The sequence below is a fragment of the Polypterus senegalus genome, chromosome 2, assembly GCF_016835505.1.
Source record: "Polypterus senegalus isolate Bchr_013 chromosome 2, ASM1683550v1, whole genome shotgun sequence".
In the NCBI taxonomy this organism is placed as follows: domain Eukaryota; kingdom Metazoa; phylum Chordata; class Cladistia; order Polypteriformes; family Polypteridae; genus Polypterus; species Polypterus senegalus.
This window is the reverse complement of record NC_053155.1, coordinates 131,141,497-131,156,202: the sequence shown is the minus strand read 5'-3', so window position 1 is coordinate 131,156,202 and position 14,706 is coordinate 131,141,497.

Genomic DNA, 14,706 nt, shown 5'->3' with positions numbered 1-14,706 from the left:
CTGGTGTGTTTTGGGTCATTGTCCTGTTGCAGCACCCAAGATCGCTTCAGCTTGAGTTGACAAACAGATGGCGGACATTCTCCTTCAGGATTTTTTGGTAGACAGTAGAATTCATGGTTCCATCTATCACAGCAAGCCTTCCAGGTCCTGAAGCAGCAAAACAACCCCAGACCATCACACTACCACCACCATATTTCACTGTTGGTATGATGTTCTTTTCTGAAATGCTGTGTTCCTTTTACGCCAGATGTAACGGGACATTTGCCTTCCAAAAAGTTCAACTTTTGTCTCATCAGTCCACAAGGTATTTTCCCAAAAGTCTTGGCAATCATTGAGATGTTTCTTAGCAAAATTGAGACGAGCCTAATGTTCTTTTTGCTTAACAGTGGTTTGCGTCTTGGAAATCTGCCATGCAGGCCGTTTTGCCCAGTCTCTTTCTTATGGTGGAGTCGTGAACTCTGACCTTAATTGAGGCAAGTGAGGCCTGCAGTTCTTTAGACGTTGTCCTGGGGTCTTTTGTGACCTCTTGGATGAGTCGTCTCTCTGCTCTTGGGGCAATTTTGGTCGGCCGGCCACTCCTGGGAAGGTTCACCACTGTTCCATGTTTTTGCCGTTTGTGGATAATGGCTCTCACTGTGGTTCGCTGGAGTCCCAAAGCTTTAGAAATGGCTTTATAACCTTTACCAGACTGATAGATCTCAATTACTTCTGTTCTCATTTGTTCCTGAATTTCTTTGGATCTTGGCATGATGTCTAGCTTTTGAGGTGCTTTTGGTCTACTTCTCGTGTCAGGCAGCTCCTATTTAAGTGATTTCTTGATTGAAACAGGTGTGGCAGTAATCAGGCCTGGGGGTGACTACGGAAATTGAACTCAGGTGTGATACACCACAGTTAGGTTATTTTTTAACAGGGGCAATTACTTTTCACACAGGGCCATGTAGGTTTGGATTTTTTCTCCCTAAATAATAAAACCATCATTTAAAAACTGCATTTTTTGTTTACTTGTGTTATGTTTGACTAATGGTTAAATGTGTTTGATGATCACAAACATTTTGTGTGACAAACATGCAAAAGAATAAGAAATCAGGAAGGGGGCAAATAGTTTTTCACACCACTGTATACATATACATACATATCTACATATATACACACACAGCTATTTCGTATCAGTGCAATACGCTGTTTGTTAAAACGGATGACACCCGCTCTTACGTGCAAGTCTGCGTGGATATTATGAACTATCGTATTTGTTCAAGTTCTATTTAAATTTTAAATAGAAGGAATTTTTATTTAGTCGACAGAAATATCTTTGGTAGGAATGGTAAAACAGACAGGAATATTATTCCTGAATAAATCAACTCAAACCTTAAACAACTTATAATATTTTGCTCTCCATAAAAATATATCCTGTCTAAATTATACAAGTTAGAAATAAAGTAAATGTTAAAAGAACAAACATTCAAATTTCTTTACTCTTATGTAATTTTATATTTTATAAAAATAAACTTAGATTTTAAATATCCCAAAAGATTTTGCTCTCCATAAAAATATATCCTGTCAAAATTATACAAATTCAAATATGAACATGCTGCATAACAAAACCTGGAAATATAAATAAAATGTGTTCCTTTCAGCAATAACAAATCAAATCATTCAGTTGTCTTTGCTCATATGTCATTTTAGAGCTGGACGCCTGGCATCTTTTTTTGGCCACAGGTTCGTTTCTGTTTGGTGTGAGGTTCTGTGTTGTGGAGATTCTCAGGATGGATTGCAGGTGCTCATCAGTGAGGCGACTCCTGTGTGCTGTTTTGTTAGTCTTTATCACTGAGAAGAGCTTCTCACACAGATATGTGCTACCAAACATGCACAAGGTTCGAGCCGCATGTAGACGGACTTTTTTTGTTCTTCAAAGTCACCAAAGCGCCGTGCAAACTCAGTGCGCTCAGTTTATCAGCAAAGTGTGTATTTGGGAAGACCGTGGTGACGACTTGGTTTAACATTACTTGGTAATAGGGAAAGTGGGGCAAGTGGTTGTGTCTCCCATAAAAGCAGCCTCAATTGAAATCACTTTGTGATTGTGCACGGGTAAAAACGTCCGCTGAAGTGTCAGATTCTTATTTAATTCTTCTGCTTTCTGTATCTTCTGCATTGCATTCAGGTCTTTCAGGTTACCCTGATGTTTTGTTTTATAGTGCCGTCTTAGATTAAATTCTGTAATTACAGCCACATTAGCTCCACAAATGAGACACACGGGTTCAGTAAACATATACTCAGCCTCCCATCGTTTTTAAAGGCTCTATTTTCAGAATCAACTTTTCTCTTCAGCATCGTGTGAGCTAGCTTCGCAATAACTTGCAGCATCTTAAGGTAGACTTGATTAACGCGTAACTGTTGGCAAGGCAGCTGAAGCGCTGCATTATGGGATCTGTAGTTTATTGTGTTACCAGCGCTTCATATACCGGGCTTTAATAACAATAATACAGTATATAAAATGATCTCGGGCGGATATAATTACACGCCGGGCGGATGTGGCCCGCCCTTGAGTTTGACACATATGGACTAAATAGAACTTGAAAAGATATATTTTTCAAATGTGATCGCAATTCAGATAGAGTTGACGCGCACTACAGCCTGCATGCCTCAATAAGTCATCCTCCCCTTGCCTTACTTTTTTACCGTTCATCTAATGAATACACTGAGTATGGCTTTACCAAAACAATCACTGATGGCGAATAAAGTATCCATTATTCGAGTATGTAGATCGGGTTATATATATATACATATATATATATACCCGTATCAGCGAGAAGTAGTGTGTTAAAAAGCTAGAAAAGAAAAGGGAACATTTTAAAAATAACGTAACATGACTGTCAATATACAGTATTTGTTTTGTGAGTGTTACTGAGTGTTGCTGTCATCAAGGATTTGATTATCATTATTTCTTTCAATCAGGTTCGTATTTGTAGGATGTGTTGTGTTCAAGTTACATTCCGTGTTTGTCAATCGTTGTAAAGATGACAGGTTTCATTCATCGATTCGTTTCTTACTGCATCAATAAACAGCTCGTCTTCTTCTTTATCTGAGACCTGACACACTGCATGCACGGGTTTTTACACTGTCTTCCTTTAGCGGGACATTGACTTTTTCCAACGTGTGCTTTGTTTCCGCAGTAGTTGGATTTATGAATATGCTTGTATGTATGAGACGCTTCATATTTTTGCTGCCTTTTCAATTGTGTAATTCGGTTTTGTTCAGCTCTTTGGAACTGTTGCCTTTTATCTGTGCACTGCGCCAGTTCACGTGAGCCTCGGTGTACATGCATCGAAGGTTCCCAGCTGTGCTGGTGCCATCTGGTGCTATGTCCGTGGCTGTATTTAATGTTACCTTAGTCCTGGCACTTAAAACTTTCTCTCGCAGTTTTGCTGAGTTTGTGTCAAACACCACCCTGACCATCTCATCTTCCTCTCCATAAGCACAGTCCTTCACCCGTGAATATTTAGTGGCAGTTTGCTATTGGATTGCCGCTGACGGACGGCCTTATATGGGCAGGCACTAAATTACAAACGCCAGCGCAGCCTGTCTATGAACTTAATTTAAAGTGTAGGTTTACATCGTGCTTTGTTTCAAGTAGCAGAACTCATCAATATGGTTGTATATGTCACTCGCTCGCTTCTTATTGTTTCGCTGCCTTCTCAATTATATAATGCATGTTTTCTTCAGCGCTTTTTGAGGTCTTCCTGGTTTTCTATGTACTGCGTGATTACGTGGGATGCGTGATGATGTCACACGAAACTCCGCCCCCACGGCGTTGAAGCTCATCTCCATTACAGTAAATGGGGAAAAACTGCTTCCAGTTATGACCATTACGCGTAGAATTTCGATATAAAACCTGCCCAACTTTTGTAAGGAAGCTGTAAGGAATGAACCTGCCAAATTTCAGCCTTCCACCCACACGGGAAGTTGGAGAATTAGTGATGAGTCAGTGAGTGAGTGAGTCAGTGAGTGAGTGAGTGAGTGAGTGAGGGCTTTGCCTTTTATTAGTATAGATGATTGTATTTGGTGTTTAGGGCCAGAGGGTTTACCATTCTCCACCTACATTCTGAGATTTTTTTTTATTTATTAGTCTTTACTTTGTGATCTTTGGCCGGCTTGTCATCCCGGCCAATACCCCCAGGCCGCCAGATGGAGCCCTCCCTGCAGTATGGAGGTGCCCCGAAGACCAGCAGGGAGTCATGGACTATGTAGTTTTTATACAAGACCCTGCTGGATACCACAGGGGCCGCAAGAGGGAGCTGCAGGGAGGACCGAAGACTTCTTTGTGCCCTATAACCCGGAAGTGCGTCAGAGGAAGAGCGACATGCTTCCGGGGTGAAGAAAAAGGACTTGTGCCTGACCCGGAAGTGATAGTGAATCACGTGGACTGGGGATTGGGAACACTTCCAGGTCAGGAAGAATAAAAGGACTGTGAGAGCTCCCAGTCAGTGAGCTGAACTGGGTGGTAGGAGGGCAACGCGTCTGGAAGTGGAGGATTGTTTATTTGTGATTGAGTATTGATTTGTATGAGTATAGTGGAGGAGAGGGTGCTTTGTGCACTGTGGCAATTTAATAAAGTCAACTATTGGACCTTTACCTGGTGTCTGGAGTCGTGGACATGGGATCAAGGGAGCGATAGCACCCCCTATCTGTCACAACTTCTTTATGGACAGTGTAGGCCTCAAGACCATGTCTCAAATGTGGGATATGCTTTGATTTCTAGGCCTCATTGAGGTGCTTTGTGGCCTAGTTTTTGAGTATAGCCTGGGTTTTAAGTTTCGTATAGCCCAGCAGATCATAACAAGAATATACAAAATGAGACTAGAAAGGTATCAAGAAAACAGAAACCAATACTACTTGCTGCACAGGTCTGCCAACTATAATTACCTTGTGGGGTTTTCAGTCTACTTGCTTTATAGTAGTGTTCAAAATACTCTCTTCACTTTCTCCCATCTCTCTTTCTCTCTGACTAAATCTCACTTTATTCCAGTCTGTATTTTTGATGTCACTGAGCCCTTAGCTCACAATTCTACTCTCTATGAGGTGTGTGGTACAGAACTGGACTAGTAGACATCTGAACAGACAATGACGCCATGTGCAACATACTGTGCCAATGACAGACATCCAGTATTGTGAAACTATCTATCTATCTACTGTATCTTCAAGGTACCTTCAGGTAGAGATCTGCATGGTACTCATTTTTTGTCCCACAGCTCACCAATTCTGCCATCTGTTTCATTGCATTTTTGGCTAAGCCTCACACAATTCTGCCCCATTACTGCCTGCTTTCACCGGTTTTCTCCCAAGCCCACAAAAATGTTCCATTCTACTCTCACCCACATTTCCCGTTCCCCGCTCAAAGCCACCTGTATTGGGCACATAGCCTAAATGGATTCTAAAAGCAACATAATCTACAAGAGGGACAACAAATCACACAGATTCAAATAAATCTGTTTATAACTATTTTCACATTACAATTAGAATTGATCTACCAATATTGTTTTCAAAAAACATAAATAGATAGATAAGTAGATATGCAGTAGTGTATGAGAATGTTTTTTCCCCAGAGATGTTCCCTTTTTGAGACCTAGAATAGAGATCTGGCTGGTGTCTGGAAAATCCCTGCCTCAGTGCTCTTCTTTGACTATGACTTTGAAAAATCTGGTCCCCCTAATAGATAGAGTGCTTGCCTTGGTGTGCATGCAGCGAAGACAAGCATTTAAAATACATGATAGTCACACACGCACCTGGAAAAATGTGAGTGTGCTTACACTGTCCATATAAAAATAAGTCGATACTGATACAAAAGAAAGGAAAAAAAATAGCAGTAGTTAAACCAGTAATCATACACTGTAGTGCATCTGCCTTACAAGCTGCTATGCATATGCACCACAATCCCTAAATGAGTCATTTGAAAAGGAGACTGATGTGTGCACCTTATTCTTTGTATGTATCTTTTACAGTGAAACAGCATTGAGTATAAAATTGATGATAAATAACAGTAAAGTAACTAACATATATTTAATTTGTTTATTTTTCAAAAGTTTTCTCAGGGGTTTATTTGTACTTGGACTTGTGCTGATAAAGTCTGATTGCTGAAGTCCGCCCACTACTCTTAAATTTTATTCTCGCACTACAAAAAAATGTGTCCTGTCCAATGCAATTCTATGGGAATGAAGACCTCTACTATTAGATCTTTTCTCACTATTTCCAGAATTAAACCCAAGACCTGGAGCTGGTCCATAAATTCTCAAAGATACCAAGCCACCATGCCAGCACTGCAGGCCTATGTACTTCTGAGCTTTCAGATGGCCTCTAAAGTCTCACTAAGACCAAGTTTCACTTCAATGGGTCCTGCCTGTATTAACTTTAAAAATTTGGGAGTGGTCTCCCCTACACTTTCTCGTATACTCAGATATGTGGATGTATATTTGAGGAGTAAACCACAAGACAATGATTATATTTTTATATAATTTACATTAAAGGACCATCAACATCAAATCAAATTAATAATATATTGAACAATTATTATAAAAGTAAAGTTGAATAAAGCGGACTGAATAAAACTACTTCTGGTTATCAGAAATAGCTCAAAAGTTGATAGATATCTACATTTCGTACCTAATACTTTTATGCAAAATTTGGTTGACCTAACTGAAAGCGTACTCAAGTAATTGTGTTTACATGCACACACAAACAGACACACAGACATAATTCCAAAAATGGTATTTTCGGACTTAGGGGGGCCTAAAATGTTGAGATTTATCAAAATCTTGAAATCGAATTTTTGGACAATTACAATACTTTCCCTATACTTCATATACGAGAAAGTAAAAAGGCAATGTGTTCCAGTTTTTTATATCCTGGGACAAGATGCTGCTTTCTATTGATTAGAAAATGTACAAAACCTCTCAATCACCCTTGAATGCCTCTTTTTTACCTTCAGGTCACTGCACCAGACGTATAATATATACATCTGGAGATAAAAATGAGTGAATTTTGCTTAAAACTGATTGGAAACAATTTGTTCGCTGTGAGTCACATTTCTAAACCAATGCAATGCCTCATGAAGGTGGTCCTCACAGTATGGGCAGTGATTTTGAACTGCAAAAAACTGCTGTGTTTGTAAAAATATGAATTGCAAAATATGCCTTCAACATAAATGATGTGTTATACCCTGTCAAAAGGAGATGAAAAGCACTGCCATTAAGAGAGTTGATAACGAAGAGCCACAGGAGATGCAGATTTAAGTACCTAACAATCTTGAACTGACAAATCTACCTAATGACACCAGTGGAATCACACAGGATGCTGAATAACTTCCACTGTCACTCAATACGTCTAAAATAATAACTAAAGAAAGTTAACATTACTGGTTACTGGGAAATGCAAACATGCCATGCCAGAATAGCTGTAGTATATCCATAGAGTACAATGCTTACTTAGACTCTGAAGTTGTGACGTATACTGATAAAACACTATTCACTACAAACTTTTTAACGGGTTGTCCCCAGTAATGTATTCTTACACATATTTGGGAAGTACATCTGGCCCCACATGACTAGAGGGGATATTGGGTAATATATTGGATAATTTAACTACTCGCATTAAGTTTTCTCAGGTCTCACTTTTTCCTCTCCTTCCCTATGCTCAATGCCCATTGCTCTTCTGGAGTTCTGAGCAATGCCTGCATTCTCTCCTGGGGCCTTGCTGCTCTCTCACTGTGCCCAATGCTACCATTTTCTCCACTGTATTTCCTTCTCAGATGTTATCTTAGACCTAGAAGCATTAAGCCTCTGATTAGCAGTGCACTTTAAAATGCTGAAGGGCAGCATAATTTTCATGTTTATAGCTGGCTATCCAGCAGGGAGCAAAGCTAGGTCCTTCCTCCTGAGATTACCCTACAGAACTTCATTGCCCACATAATTCCTGTTTATAGCATGCACATAATGGAAAGCAGGTTCTATTGAAACATTGTTTGTCACCTTCTGCTACCGTATAAGTGTTAGGCCCTATGAGAATTCTTCTTTGCAGTCCTGGATACACGATATGGGACAGCAAACTGTACTAAGATCTATGCCTCCCTGATCAAAATATATGCCTTCAGATGACAACCATTGATTCAGGCCAGCTGTATGATATTGTCCTTGTTCCTGCTCTGTCTGTATATTTAGTTTGTAGGTCTGCTTACTGGTCACCATTTACGTGACCTCTGCAACATTCTGTGGCATTAAAAATAACACAAGGGCTACTGCACAGTGGATATAATATGAAATCCCCAAAATGTCTAAATTTGTCAAAGTAAATCCTAAAATGAGGATGTGAGTATGAAGTTTATGGTTTGATTCTTGCTGAAGAATGCGCTATGCAAGGCTTCCATAACAACAATAACAACAACAAAATGTATTTATATAGCAGATTTCCATACAAATTATGCAGCTGAAAGTGTTTTACATGATGACGAAAGAGAAAAAAGACAAAATAAATAAAAATTAGAATAAGGGAACACTAATTAACATTGATGGCCAGGGAGAACAGAAAAAACAAAAAAAAAACTCCAGACGGCTGGAGAAAAAGATAAAATCTGCAGGGGATCCGAGGCCACGAGACCACCCAGCCCCCTCTAGTCATTCTACCTAACATAAATAACCTCAATCAGTCCTCATGATATTTAGGGTTCTTATGGAAGAACTTGATGATGACGGTCATGTGGACTTCTGGCCTTTAATCCATCAATGTAGGGACATCACAGTGCTTTGATCAGGTGGTGGTGGCACAGGTCGCCACCCCAGAAAACCGGAAAAAGAACAGAAAAGAAAGTAGGGGTTAGTATGGATTTTGGAGCCACCATGAATAATCATGATAATTAATTGAATATGCAGAACATCAGGATTAAACTCAAATGACGCTAAGAGAAAGCCATGTTAATGTAATGTGTTTTCAGCAGTGTTTTAAAGTGCTCCACTTCATTAGCCTGACGAATTCCTATTGGCAGGCTATTCCAGATTTTAGGTGCATAACAGCAGAAGGCTGCCTCACCTCTTCTTTAAAGTTTAGCTCTTGGAATTCTAAGCAGACACTCATTTGAAGGTCTAAGGTTACGATTTGGAGTGTAAGGTGTAAGACATTCCGAAATATAAGATGGAGTGAGATTATTTAAGGCTTTATAAACTATAAGCAGGATTTTAAAATCAATTCTAAATGACACTGGTAACCAATGTAGTGACATCAAAACTGGCGAGATGTGCTTGGATTTTGTTTTCCTAGTTAAGATTCTAGCAGCTGCATTCTGCACTAGTTATGTCTTTTGGGTAGTCCTGAGAGGAGAGCATTACAGTAATCTAGTTGACTAAAAACAAAAGCATGGATTAATTTCTCAGCATCTTGCAATGTTATACGAGGTCTAACTTTTGCTATATTTCTTAAGTTGAAAAATGATGTCCTAGTAATCTGATTAATATGTGATTTAAAATTCAGGTGAGAGTCAATAGTTACCCCTAAATTCCTTACCTCCATTTTGACTTTTAATCCAAATGCATCAAGTTTATTTCTAATAACCTCATTATATCCATTATTGCCGATCACTAAAATTTCTGTTTTCTCTTTATTTAGTTTGAGAAAATTACTACTCATCCATTCAGAAACACAAGTAAGACATTGTGTCAGTGAATCAAGAGAGTCGGGGTCGTCAGGCGCTATTGATAAGTACAGTTGTGTGTCATCAGCATAGCTATGTTATGCCCTGAGATAATCTGACCCAACGGAAGCATGTAAATCGAAAAGAGCAGTGGACCCAGGATAGAGCCTTGAGGAACACCATATAGAATATCATGTCTTTGAAGTATAATTACCACAACTTACAAAATTTTTCTACCTGCCAGGTAGGATTCAAACCAATTTTAGACACTGCCGGAGTGGCCCACCCATTGACTAAGGCGATTTTTAAGAATACTTTGATAAATGGCATCGAATGTGGCACTCAGATCTAAGAGGAAAAAGACAGATAAACTGCCTCTGTCTGCATTTACCTGCAAGTCATTTATTACTTTAACGAGTGCAGTTTCTGTACTGTAATTTGTTCTGAAACCCAACTGAAACTTATCAAGAATAGCATGTTTATTGAGGTGGTCATTAAGCTGCATAATGATTGCCTTCTGTAGAATTTTACTTAAGAAAGGCAGGTTAGAAATAGGTCTACAATTTTCAAAAGCACAGGAGCAGGGGTTTAACTACAGCAGTCTTAAACCAGTCTGGGAAGACCCCCGTATCTAATGATGAATTTACTATGTCAGAAACACTATCAATTAGCACGCCCGATACTTCTTTGAAAAAACTTGTTGGTATTGGGTCGAGAATGCAGGTGGAGGGTCTCAGTTGAGAAATTATTTTATATAAATCATGTAAATTTATCCTGGTGAAAGAATTTAATTTGTTTAAAATGGAGTACTGGGGTTTAAGTGGTTCAGTATTGGGGAGATGTACTACAATATATTATTTCTAACATCATTAATTTTTTGATTAAAAAATACAGCAAAAGCCTCACAAGTTTCAGTGGAAGTATTCTGGAGGCATTCCATTGAGTGACCTGGATTTAGCAGACGATCAATCGTAGAGAAAAAGACTCTGGGATTACTTGCATAAATGGAAACAAAATGTATGATCAAATAACTATTTATAGGTAACTAGCCATGTGCGCCCAACTACGTTGCGCGTGTTAAAGTTGTCTGTGAAGGGCTCCCTGTTTAAACGCGGCTGCCAGTCATGAACTGGGCCCTTCGTCGCACAGCATTATGATTTTTCATAAGGGAAACAAAATTACAAAAGAAAACCCTTGGATATTGATTCGATAGGAATGGCCTACTCAGAATCACTGTCCGAATCGTAATTATGTGGTGGTGTAGAAGCATTTCTGCTTCTGTCCGTTCACAGTCCGTCTTGTTTTCACGACGCTGTCATTTCCTCTCACGATCTCCAATCTCGTAGGCTGCTTTGTGGCAATCCAAAGAGTAAGGCAATATACACGGAGCAATGGTTATAAAAGGGGGACACATAGGTATCCAGGCTCTTTAAAGCATAAATAGGGATCACTTCACTGAAATGTGAGCAAGCCACAGTACAACTGTGAGGCAGCGCAGCACTCGCTTTCTAACGTAACAATAATAATTTCCAGAACGTGCTGTTACGTTGTCTTTCATTTTACCCACTGTCTTTCTTTCATTCATATGTTACGTATGCACGTACCTTTTATCTTCGGGAATCTCATTCTCTAACCAGGCCTCAGGAGCTAACCAGCGTAACACTGTCCACCACCCCTTTCGTTATTCCTGCACATTGTTGACATCCGTGAGTAACAACAACGTACTGAACTGGAAGGTGGTCTACGTATGCATGGAATTCGTGGACAAACAAAGATCAAGATCTAAATGAAGATCTCTTTAGTTAATTTAAAGCACAACAATTTGTTTAGTTTGAATGTCTGTGTTTTGAGGTGTGACTGGAGTACTACAGTCTTCAGTAGTATAAGCCTGGAGGAGATTCTTAATACAATGCCTATGTTTTAGCTGTCTCCCTACTGCCATCTAGTGCTTCTTCTTCTAATTCATTCGCGGACAAATAAAGATCAAGATCCAAATGAAGATTATATATAGAGATATTATTGCAGTAGTAGCAAAGAACAAATATTAGATAACCTTTTCATTAACAAAAATCGTCACTGCTGCAATAAATTATTTCATCGAAGGTCACGCACGGCGCAGCAAGCATCTTGCCGGAGGGAAGGAACAATCTCTGGACAGGACGCCGGCTCGTCACTATCACTGTGCCACCGTGTTCCCATGTTTAATACATGTTTTAATTCCTATCATCATGAAAATGATATCAAGTATATATCTCAGTATTTTAATTATTCAGAGAGCTGAAATATCATGTAATGGATTCTGTGTCCAGTTGGAGGAAGAGAAAGCCCGTTTTAAGAAGCAAGTAGTAATTCACACACATAGAGCACATAGAAGAACATATACAAAACAAAGCATATAACATGCTACTTTAGTTACAATATGATTTGAGAAACTAGTACATTAAAGATTAAGTTTTTAGATGTTCTTTTTTTAATTTAATTGATTTTATTGTAATCATTCCATACAATTAGATCAATTTTTACAAAAAATAGGATTGAAAACAAATCAACCCCCACCCCTAAAAATGTTTTACTTTAATGACAAAATAAACTACGTGATTAAAGTGGAAATTTCAAGATTAAAGTTGACATTTCGAGCTTTTTTCACACTGTGTCCCTATTTTTTTTTCTTTTCTCTGTACCCTAATAAGCTTTCATATGACACGCAGACGGTGGGCTACGACTCGCCTTTTCACAGCGACTTTGATTTCTGACAACTTCTTTTTTATTTCGGGCGCTGTGCGACTTTGTGAACTTGAGCTTTCAAGTTTCTCCAACACTCTATGTCACTCGATCAACTTCCTTTTGTTGTTTATACCACTGTTTAAATCAACAAATAGTATGTTTTTCCTTGCCTCCACTTGGTATTCGCTGAAATTCTTTTGTTTTTTTCTCCCGTGCTTTTGCCATTGCCTTTTCACAGAACGATGAGCTTAAGGGCTATTTATATTGATTTGCATATTCAAAGAGGTGTAATTCTGGGAGGAGTTTGGGAGTTGCAGCAAGGTGCGTGCACGTGCGTTACTTTTCACGCTGACCGGAATTTATGGAGTTGAAGAACGTGGAAGTTGGCGAACTCACAGATTTGTGCATACGCACATTTCCACTTTTGTCCTTACTCCATGTTGTATTGTGAATTCTACGCATGGCGTTATGCATGAGGCCCCTGGTCACATTCTTTTTTTGAGATTGTTCTTTTGGAAAACCAAGTTTTTATGTTGTATATGATAAAGCTTGAAAAAAACAGCATCTTCCATTTGTGCCAGTGCATTTTGCATATTATGATTGCTGTTCTAGGGAATATCTATGTTGTGCTTTATTTATTTTTTATTTTTTTCAGCACTGGGCTTTATGCACATTAGTGCAGATATTCATACTAAGTGTATAGACTCAGGTGGATGAATACAACTCTTTCAAGTTCAACAAACAACAACAACATTTATTTATATAGCACATTTTCATACAAACAGTAGCTCAAAGTGCTTTACATAAAAAAGATTAGAAAAATAAAAGACACAATAAGAAAACAAAATAAATCAACATTAATTAACATCGAACAAGAGTAAGGTTCAATGGCCAGGGGGGACAGAAAAAACAAAAAAACGGCTGGAGAAAAAATAAAATCTGTAGGGATTCCAGACCATGAGACCGCCCAGTCCCCTCTGGGCATTCTACCTAACATAAATGAAACAGTCCTCTTTGGATTTAGGGTTCTCACGGAAGGGCTTGATGATGATGATGGTCATGTAGACTTCTGCCTTTAAATCCATCCATCGTTGTTGGAGCATCATGAAGCTTTGAGTAGGTGGAGGTGGCGCAGGCCACCACCACAAAGAAACCGGAAAAAGAAACAGAAAAGAGATAGGGTTTGATTTATCAAGGACTTTTAGCAACAAAGGCTGTTTTATTTGCTTCCCTGTCATTACTTACATTTCATTTTTGGTGACTGCTCAGTGGTACATTTAATGCACAATATTTAATTTTTACATGGCTGCTAGTTGTTTCAGATAAATAAAAGGTCTCTGTTTGTTTATAAAGAGAAGACTACGATTTATAATATAAGGTAAGAACAATCCATGTTTTCTAACCTAAAGAACAGCCTTTTATTACTCATTTCAAGTATGGAGTGTGTGGTCAAGAGGACTTTTGTAAATGACCTTCCCTGTTCATTCATATTAGAAAATGAAAGGGATCACTTGTTGCTCAAACATTTACTGACATAGAATGTTACACATTTAAAGAAAGACTAATCATAAGGTCTCAATCATTAATGCCCCCTTGTTATAAGTATCAACAAGTTTTTGCTCTTACCTCACCTAAGAACAGACTAATCACAAGATGAGAATTATTGTCCTTGCTGTTTTTAAAAAAAAAAATACATGGTATGGTCAATCAATAAAGTACTTTGAGTAGTGATAAAAGATCTATATAAATATAAAGAAGTATTTTATATATTTAAAGTTTATATGTATATATATATTGCATTTTATATATACACCGTGTGTGTGTATATTGCATTCTCTGTGCATGACGGCGTAGATGGTAGACATTAACGATGAGTCACAGTTTAAACATGATTATTTTGTTTTGATTGCTCCAAATTTTGTATGTTGGACTAGTCTGTTTATTTCAGGAACCTAATTTAAATATACAGTATATGTTAATGGTTTATAGGGGTGCATTGGTAAGATAATTATTTGCTGTCATTGGCACATTAGGCTACCAGTTAGACTGATGGTTCTAATTCACATTAACATTTATAAATATCTTGTAACAATGTAAAGACTCAGACGTATCTAGCATGGATTTTTCAACACAATTTTACAATTGTAACTTATCTCTGGCATCGCTGTGGGATCGAGAGAGAATTACCCTTTTAGACAGTGCCTATGATCATTACCCAGGTAATGAAAGGTGAAATACACTATATTGCTTAATTTAATGAGCTTTGAATTCATGTTATTCCAATTAGAATGTAAACCTTTAAAAGTTTACTC